A 10160-nucleotide genomic window follows, 5' to 3' on the forward strand; every position below is an offset into this window, starting at 1 on the left:
ACTTCCCGCCAAATCTTTTCAATTGTAAGGCAAAACCAAAACATATGAATTAAAGAGGCATCAGCAGAGTTGCATTTATTAGAAAGTGGGGAAACATTCGGGTAAAAACTGGACAGCTTCTGTTTAGAAATGTAAGCTCTATGAACCACTTTAAATTGTAGAAGAGAATGACGAGCACAGAAAGATGATTTATTAACCTGTTTAAAAATTTTATTCCATCTATCATCAGAAATCTGACAATTTAGGTCATCCTCCCAAGCGTTTTTTTATTTTATCTAAAAAGTCTTGTCTGGAATCAATCAACAAGTTATAGATACTGGTAATAGAACCATTAACAAAAGGTGTTAAATTTAAAAGATCTTCCAGTAAATTTTTATCAGGACCTATAGGAAAAGTAGCTAATTGGAAACGTAGAAAATCTCTAATTTGAAGGTATCTGGAAAAATGTGATTTTGGGAGAGCAAATTGATTTGACAATTGGTCAAATGATGCAAGAGATCCTGTGATAAACAAGTCCCAAAGACACTTAATACCTAGTTCATCCCAATCCTTAAAGACTTTGTCAGTCACGGAAGGGATAAAAAAAATAATTAAGGAGATTGGGAGATGATAATGAAAAATTCGCTAAACCAAAAAAATTTCTAAATTGAGACCAGATCCCTAAACTTTGCTATTCCCACAACGAATGGACACAATCAACAGCTCTTCATCTCATGTTCTTGATGTTTATTTCTGGGTTATTTTTTGGTTTTATTTCTTTTGTATTTGAATTTTGTTGTCTTCTGCAGATGGTTATTTTGTTTGTCCTGTTGGGGGCGATCTTTCATTCATTTTATAATGGTTCTTGAGTTTACTGAATTTACAACATAATCAAATCCCAGGATTATACATGGTGATGTGCCTATACTTTGATAATAAATTTACTTTGCACATTTTAAATTGTACATTTCAATTTGTAAATAACTCTGAAACACAAGAGCGGGTTGTGAGCTCAGTCTGCTAGGTAAATGATTTTGTTCTGATCTGAATAGTCGGCCCAACACTGTGACCCGTCTTTCGAGGCACACCAATTACTGGAAATATTCCTGCATCGAACTGGAAAGCCTCAAGTACTCTGTCTCTCTGCTCAAGCATGCAAACACACATGCGCGTTTCAGAACGTCAACAATTATACCGGTGCCCAAAAATACCAGGGTGACCTGCCTCAACAACCATCGCCCAGTGACGCTCACTACTGTAATGAAGTGCTTTGAGGGGTTGGTCATGGTCAATCAACTCCTGTCTGTGTGCAGGGATCCACTGCAATTTGCCAATCGCTACAATCGGTCAACAATTCTCACTGGCTCACAATCAGCATCAGATCACCCGGACAATAGCAATACACAAGATAGGCTGATGATTACAGCTCAGCATTCAACACAGTCAGACCCTCAATTGTAATCAACAAGCTCCAAAACTTGGGCCTCTGTACCTCCTTCTGCCACTGGATCCTCACCAGGAGCACTGTGTGGAGTTTGTGGAGTGTCTAAGGGATGTATTTTTGGAACAGCTTGTGCTTGAGCCAACCAGGAACGAGGCTATTTTGGACTTGGTGATGTGTAATGAACAGGAATTGATAAGTGATCTTGAAGTAAAGGAGCCATTAGGAAGTAGTGATCATAACATGATAAGTTTTTATCTACAATTTGAGAGGGATAAGGGCAGATCAGAGGTGTCAGTGTTGCAAATAAATAAAGGAGACTACGGAGCCATGAGGGAAGAGCTGGCCAAAATTAAATGGGCGGATGCCCTGGCAGGAAAGACAGTGGATCAGCAGTGGCAGATATTCTTGGGGATAATACAAAAGATGCAAAAGCAGTTCATTCCAATGAGAAGGAAGGATTCAAAGAGGTGGAAGTCAGAGATTGTATAGCATTAAAGAAAAAGAAGTATGACAGGGCGAAATGAGTGGGAATACAGATGATTGGGAAAGTTTTAAGAAACAGCAGATCTTAACTAAAAAAGCAATATGGAGAGAAAAAATAAGGTATGAGCTCAGTCTAGCCAGGAATATAAAAGGGGATAGCAAAAGCTTTTTTAGCTATGTGAAGAGAAAGAAGATAGTTAAGAACAATGTTGGCCCCTTGAAGAATGAATTGGGAGAAATTGTTATGGGAAACAGGGAAATGGCAACAGAATTTAATGCGTACTTTAGATCTGTCTTCACCAGGGAGGACACAAGCAATCTCCCAGTTGTATGGATGAGCCAGGGTCATAAGTTATCAGAGGAATTGAGATAGATTGACATTAGGAAAGGAACTGTGATGAGTAGACTGGTACGACTGAAGGCTAATAAATCCCCTGGTCCAGATGGTCTGCATCCGAGGGCTCTAAAAGAGGTGGCTCAGGAAAATGCGGATGCATTGGTAATCATTTTCCAATGTTCCTTAGATTCAGGATCAGTTCCTGAAGATTGGAGAGTGTTAATGTTATCCCACTTTTCAAGAAGGGAGGGAAGGAGAAAACGGAGAACTATCGCCCTGTTAGCCTAACGTCAGTCGTGGGGAAGATGCTTGAGTCCATTATTAAGGACAAAATAGTGGCACATCTTGATGGCAGTAATAGGATTAGGCCGAGCCAGCATGGATTTACCAAGGGCAAATCATGCTTGACTAATCTGTTGGAGTTTTTTGAGGGTGTAACAGGAATGTTAGACGAGGGTAAGCCAGTGGATGTTGTGTACCTAGATTTTCAGAAGGCATTCGATAAGGTGCCACATCGGAGATTGGTGAGTAAAATCAGAGCTCATGGCATTGGGGGAAGGGTTTCAACATGGATAGAAAACTGGTTGGCAGATAGAAAGCAAAGGGTAGCAGTGAATGGGTGTTTCTCGGTCTGGCTGGAGGTGACTAGTGGGGTACCACAGGGCTCTGTATTGGGACCACAGCCCTTTACGATTTATGTCAACGATTTAGATGAGGGCATTGAAAACTATATCAGCAAGTTTGCTGACGATACTAAACTGCGTGGCAGTGTGACATGAGAAGAGGACGTTAGGAGAATACAGGGAGACTTGGATAGGCTCGGTGAGTGGGCAGATACTTGGCAGATGTCATTCAATGTGAATAAATGTGAAGTTATCCACTTTGGAAGCAGGAACAAGAGGGCAGAGCATTGTCTGAACGGTGTAGAGTTAGGTAAGGGAGAAATGCAAAGAGACCTAGGAGTCCTAGTTCATCAGTCAATGAAGGTGAATGAGCAAGTGCAACAGGCAGTGAAGAGGGCAAATGGAATGTTGGCCTTTATTACAAGGGGAATTTAGTACAAGAGCAAAGATGTCCTTTTGCATTTGTACAGGGCCCTGGTGAGATCACACCTGGAATATTGTGTACAGTTTTGGTCTCCAGGTTTAAGGAAGGACATTTTGGCAATTGAGGAAGTGCAGCCTTGATTCACTAGGTTGATTCCTGGGATGGCAGGGCTGTCTTACGCAGAGAGATTGGAGAGATCGGGCTTGTACACGCTGGAATTGAGGAGAATGAGAGGGGATCTGATTGAAACGTATAAGATAATTAAAGGATTTGATAGGATTGAGGTAGGAAATATGTTCCAGATGTTGGGAGAGTACAGTACCAGAGGGCATGGATTGAGAATAAGAGGTCAGTTATTTAAAACAGAGTTGAGGAAGAGCTTCTTCTCCCAGAGAGTTGTGGAGGTGTGGAATGCACTGCCTCAGAAGACAGTGGAGGCCAATTCTCTGGATGCTTTCAAGAAGGAGCTAGATAGATATCTGATGGATAGGGGAATCAAGGGATATGGGGACAAGGCAGGGACTGGGTATTGATAGTGAATGATCAGCCATGATCTCAGAATGGCGGTGCAGACTCGAGGGGCCGAATGGTCTACTTCTGCACCTATTGTCTATTGTCTATTGAGACCCCAGACTGTGTGAATCAGAAATAACATCTCCTCCTTGCTGACAATCAACACGGGCACACCTCAACGATGCGTGCTCAGCCCACTGCTCTGCTCTCTCTACACCACGTCTGTGTGTCTAGGCTCATCTACAAACTTGCTGATGACACAACTATTGTTGGTGGAATTTCAGACGCTGATGAGGAGGAGTACGGGAGTGAGATAGATCAGCAAGTTGAGTGGTGTCACAGCAACAACCTTGCACTCAGCATCATGAAGACAAAGGAATTGATTGTGGATCCAGGAAGGGGAAGTCGAGGGAACACACACCAGTCCTCATCGTGGGATCAGAAGTGAAAAGGGTGAGCAGTTTCCATTTCCTGCCTGTCATCATCTCTGAGGAACTATCCTGGGCCCAACATATTGATGCAGTTACAATGAAGGCACAACATTGGCTATATTTCATTCGGAGACTGAGGGGAATCGGTCTGTCACTAAAGACACTTGCAAATTTCTACAGATGTACTGTGGAGAGCATTCTAACTGGTTGCATCACTGCCTGGTGTGGAGAGGCCACTGCACAGGATCGGAAAATGCTGCAGAAAGTTGTAAACTCAGCCAGCTCCTTCATGGGCACTGGACTCTGCAGCATCCAGGACACATTCAAAAGATGATGCCACAAAAAGGTGACATCCATCATTAAGGACCCCAATCACCCAGGACATGACCTCTTCTCATTTCTACTATCAAGGAGTATGTACAGGACCCTGAAGACACACTCCCCGGTTGAGGAACAGCTTCTTCCCCACTGTCAGATTTCTGAATGGACAATGAGCCGATAAACACTTCCTCAGGATTTTCCCTCGCTTTTTGCACTACACTTTAAATATAATTTTATACATACTAATTGTAATCTGTAGTTTTTATTACTAAATACTGCATTGTACTGCAGACACAAAAAAAAACAGATTTCACCATTGAATGGGAAGGAAGGTTTGAATAGAAGAATAAAGATCTCCTCTGAAGGTATATGGGGTCCTGGTGAGAGCGTACATGGAACACTGTGCACAGGTCTGGTCTCCCTCCCGGAGTCAGCCTGTGGGATGAAGGGAATGAAGAGATTTCCTAGATTGATTTAGGAGGTGAGGTAGTGTCCTTGGAGAGATCATACTGACCGGGTCTCTCTCAATATTGGAGAGATAAAAGGCCGTCTGACTGAGACAGACACAGTCTCACAGTGTATTGACTCTCTCACCAGGACCCCGTATACCTTCAGAGGAGATCTTTATTCTTGTCTTCAAACCTTCCTTCCCATTCAATGTTCTTCATTTAATATCGAACTCAAACAGTGAGCAGACACAACACAGCCTCAGCCATGAATTTAAAGGGCAGGTGTTGCAACAGTTTGAGCTTCATACCGGGGGCCACGGAGCAAACAGGGTGTCACAAATGCAGGAATGATGTTTCCTTTGGCTGTGTTAAGGAACCGAGGTCACAGAATCTGAGCGCTGGTTCCACACCTTATGGGAAACTTCATTCCAGCTCTTCCGCTGTAAATATCCTGTGAGATTCTATTTCTCTAATTCTGAGACAGGAATGTGATCTGTCTCAGTCAAACCACCTCCAATTTCACTCATTTTGATACAGTCTCAGTACGATGATTTGTTGTGGGAGCCTCTCTATGGACCAGTGAGTGCAGTTGTCCTGTGTTGTTCCACAGCCCGATGGTTGAGGGGTAGTAACTGTCCCTGACCCTGGTGGGGCAAGTCCTGAGGCTCTTGTACCTTCTACCTGATTGCAGCAGTGAGAAAAGAGCCTGCCTGTGTGGTGAGCCTGATCACAACCGCCTGTATCACCGTCCCCTCTGGCCTGTCCTATCCAGGACCAAAGGGATTGTGGAGAGTAAATGTGGTACTCTGTCGAGTATCACTGTGATCCATCCACTCCGATCTGCCCCATCCGGGAACAAAGGGATTATGGAGAGTAAATGTGGTACTCTGTCGAGTATCACTGTGATCCGTCCCCTCTGGCCTACCCTATCCTGGACCAAAGGGATTGTGGAGAGTAAATGTGGTACTCTGTCGAGTATCACTGTGATCCGTCCCCTCTGGCCTGCCCTATCCTGGACCAAAGGGATTGTGGAGAGTAAATGTGTTACTCTGTCGAGTATCACTGTCATCCAGGCTCTCTTCCGGCCCCTTATTATTCTTGTCTGTGATTGCAGTGCGACAATCTCTGGCCTAATGTCCCCTCTTTCGACAAACTCCTTTTCTGTCCTTAGCCAAGTGCCCTCTTCATCTGCACCGTCCGCACGATCCTGCCACCCGTTCTGGGTTCTTCGTCGGGACCCGAACTCCATCTCCTCACTACTGGCTCTCTGTGCACACTCTCGCTTTTCCCCAGTCCCTTTAAAGAGTCAATTGTGCTCCCTATTCATCTGAATTTTTTGTCACCCGGGGCCAGGTCTGACACAGCGAATTGAGATTAGTTAATTTAAAGGAGTGGGCAGGCTTGGGCCTGAGACAGTTTAGGAAAGTCTGCACTGCCAGCTGGACACATTGATCTGTCCAGGGGTTTGCCGGCATTAAAATCTCACATATCCTTAAAACGAGCTATAAAGTACGCAAGGGGTTCTCCTTTTTTCTGTAGCTATCGGATAAATTCTCAAAATCCGCATGCAGTCGGGCTGTCATTCAAATGGGTTCCCTTACCTCAGCGACCCACCATGACATGGCTTGTATTACATCAGCCCCTCTGGTGGCTCCCGGTCACCTTCAGGCATCTGCCTGGGAAAGGGGAACCCACTCCCTGTCTGTGTCAGAAAGGTTCCATATATACCCCTGAGGAGTGGCGGAAGTTCCTGGGCAGGGTCTGGAAAGGGGAACCCACTCCCTGTCTCTGCCCAAGAGCTTCCATATATAACCCTGAGGAGTGGCACGAGTCCCCGGGCAGGGTCTAGAAAGGGGAACCCAGTCCCTGTCCCTGTCCGAGAGGTTCAAAATATAACTCTGAGGAGAGGCACAAGTCCCCGGGCAGGGTCTGGAAAAGGGAACCCACTCCCTTTTTCAATGAATTCAGTTAAAGCCACTGGTCCGGACTGTTATACTGCTGAATTTTTTAAATCCTTTTCTTCTACACTCACTCCTTGGCTTTGTAAAATTTTTAAAGATGCGTTAACTGTAAGTAAATAACCACAATCTTTTTATGATGCCTCCATTTCTCCAATTCTTAAAAAAAGTTGAAGACCCCACTGAATGTGCATCCTATCGGCCAATATCCTTGCTGAATACGGATTCTACGATTTTTTCCAAAATTTTGGCCACTACATGAGAAAATGTATTACCTCAAATTATCTCTGAAGATCAGACCAGATTTATTAAAACCTGTTATTCATCTTTTAACATTAGAAAATAAATTAATATAATTTATACTTCTTCATCTAAAATACCAGAATGTCATTTCCGTAGATGCTGAAAAAGCGTTCGATAGAGTTGAATGATTATATTTATTTAATACGTTGCAGAATTTTAATTTCAGCTTGAAATTTATATCATTGATTATATTAATGTATTATAAACCTTTGGCTTCGGTTCTTACCAGTAATCAAAAATCTTTTTATCAGTTGTCCCCTGGTACGAGGCAAGGCTGCCCTTCAAGTCCTCTATTATTTGGCATTGCTTTGGAACCTTTAGCCGTTGCCATTTATGAATCACCTAATATTTTTGGTATTGCCCGTGGGTAAGGGACTTATAAGTTATCATTATATGCTGATGATTTGTTACTATACATATCTGACCCCGAGAGATCTATTCCTGCTGTTTCATCCTTGCTTGCTCAGTTTAGTAGCTTTTCTGGCTACAAACTGAATTTTAATAAGAGTGAATTATTTCCATTAAATATGCTAGTTCCAATTTATAAATACTTACCATTTAAAGTTGTCACGGATCATTTTACTTATTTGGGTATTAAAAGTAGCAAGAAACATAAGGGTTTATTTAAAGTTATTTTTTTACCTTTAATTGACCAAATCAAGCAACTTGTTACCAGGTGGTCCCCATTATCTCTGTCATTGGTTGGTCGAATTAATACATGTGGCAGAATAAAAATCCTACATTAAGTAAGAAATATTTACAGAAGCCTAAGTAGGAAGGTGGTTTGGCTTTGCCAAACCTAAGATTTTACAACTGGGCAGTTAACATCTGATAGTTAATATTTTGGACACGAGAATTGGTCGTAGTACCTTGCCCACAATGGGTAAATTTGGAGTGTAAATCTGTACAAGGCTTCTCATTGTTTTCTATTTTAGGATCTTTGCCTCCTTTTGCTTTATCTAAACAAAATAAACAAATAACTAATCCTATAGTTAAACATACATTAAGAATATGGTTTCAATTTCGTAAATTCTTCGGCTTGAATAAGTTTATCTTATCAAGCCCTCTGATATCTAACTTTTTTTTCCAGCCCTCTTTTATGGACCCAGCCTTTGTGTTATGGAAAACAAAAGGTATAACATGTTTTCGTGATCTATTTTTAGATAACAGTTTTATGTCCTTTGAACAGCTATCCAGCCTAAAACTCTTTTTTTTTAGATACTTGCAAGTTAGAAATTTCTTGAATGTTAGTCTTTTCTGAAATTATGTCCAATGGACATTACTGAAAAAAATCTGGCTCTGAATCCTTGCCAGAAGTGTTTAGTAGCCATCATTTATCGTATGATCATGAAAATACAGCCAGGACTATGAGAAAAAATTAAGAAGGAATGGGAAAAAGAACTTCATTTTCTTATACCCACAGAGCAGTGGGAGAACATTTTACAATTAATCAATTTTTCTTCTATTTGTGCTAAACATGCCTAATACAATTTAAGGTTGTTCATAGGGCTCACATGTCCAAGGATAAACTCGCTCTATTTTATTCTTATGTTAATCCAGCCTGTCACAGATGTCATTCTGAAGTTGCTTCATTGACCCACATGTTCTAGTCTTGCCCATTTGGAAAATTATTGGAAAGATGTTTTTGGTATTATTTCAACAGTTCTGAATATCAAATTGCAACCGCATCCTATTTCTGCAACTTTCAGTTTACCAATGGTGGATAATAGTCATTTATTCCCCCCTCAGCCGGCGGATGATTGCATTTTTTTACATTAATGGCTAGATGATCTATCCTATTTAACTGGAAAGAAATTAATCCTCCAACTATATTTCAGTGGTTTTCTCAAACTATTTCTTGTTTGAGTTTAGGAAAAAATTCGAAGTGTTGTCTTTGACCCTTCAGTTAATTTTCAAGAAATTTGGAGACCATTTATTCAACATTTTCATATGAGCTAAATTTACTTTTCCAAAACTTTACTTTTAATATCCTTAATTATTTGCGGAGTTATTGACGTTACTGTGTATAATTGATATAATGCAATGGCCCATGTCGGTTAGGATTTGTTTAATTTATTTTCTCCATTTTTTGTAACACCTATGAGTTTGGGAGGTTATTATCATCTATTTGTATTTATACCTTAACCTATTAATTATGTACTCTCAAGCTCTTTGTATTCGTGTTTCATTTATGTTTGTTTAAACTCAATAAAAAGATTTAAAAAGGACTATTCTGTGGAAAGGATGGAATAGGCGCAACGGGCCGAATGGCCAGACACGCTCCTGTTCGTTATTTTCTAAAGCACGAGTTTACCTTTGCCCCTTGTTCTCCCTTGGTTTTCAGCCGTTCGGATTGCACAGGGGAGCGGTGAGAGCTCCGGAGATCCACCGGCAGCCGCTGCGGGGCAGCTCCCGTCTCCCAGCAGGAAGGGACGGGTCTGGGAGACAACTCCAGACAACAGGCCCCGATCCTCGGCGGGGAAAGGCCGGGCGCCTCCGTGTAGCTGAAACATCTCACGGAATCTCCGCCGGTCTCTCCAGCTCTGCCTTCGAAAGGATTCACGACCCGCCGGTGGTGCAGCCGAAACCCGAGGCGCAGCTCCCGGTCTCCGGCCCACTCGTCCCGCCCACTGACACCCCTCAGCCAATGGGAGCATCCCTCTCCCAGCGGTGATCGCTGATTGGCTGTGTATGTGTGAGGACGGGTTGCTGATGGGAGCTGGAGATGTCAGTCACAGTTTGTCCCCAGAATTAAAGGAAAATCCCCGAAACTCAAATTTCAAAGTAAATATTATCAGAGTACAGATAAATCACTACGTTCCACCCGGAGAAGCATTTTCTTGCGGACATACTTAGAAAAAGTGTAGAATAGTAACGATAACAGAAGCAGGCAGT

Source organism: Hypanus sabinus, assembly GCF_030144855.1.
Source record: "Hypanus sabinus isolate sHypSab1 chromosome X2 unlocalized genomic scaffold, sHypSab1.hap1 SUPER_X2_unloc_3, whole genome shotgun sequence".
NCBI lineage: Eukaryota > Metazoa > Chordata > Chondrichthyes > Myliobatiformes > Dasyatidae > Hypanus > Hypanus sabinus.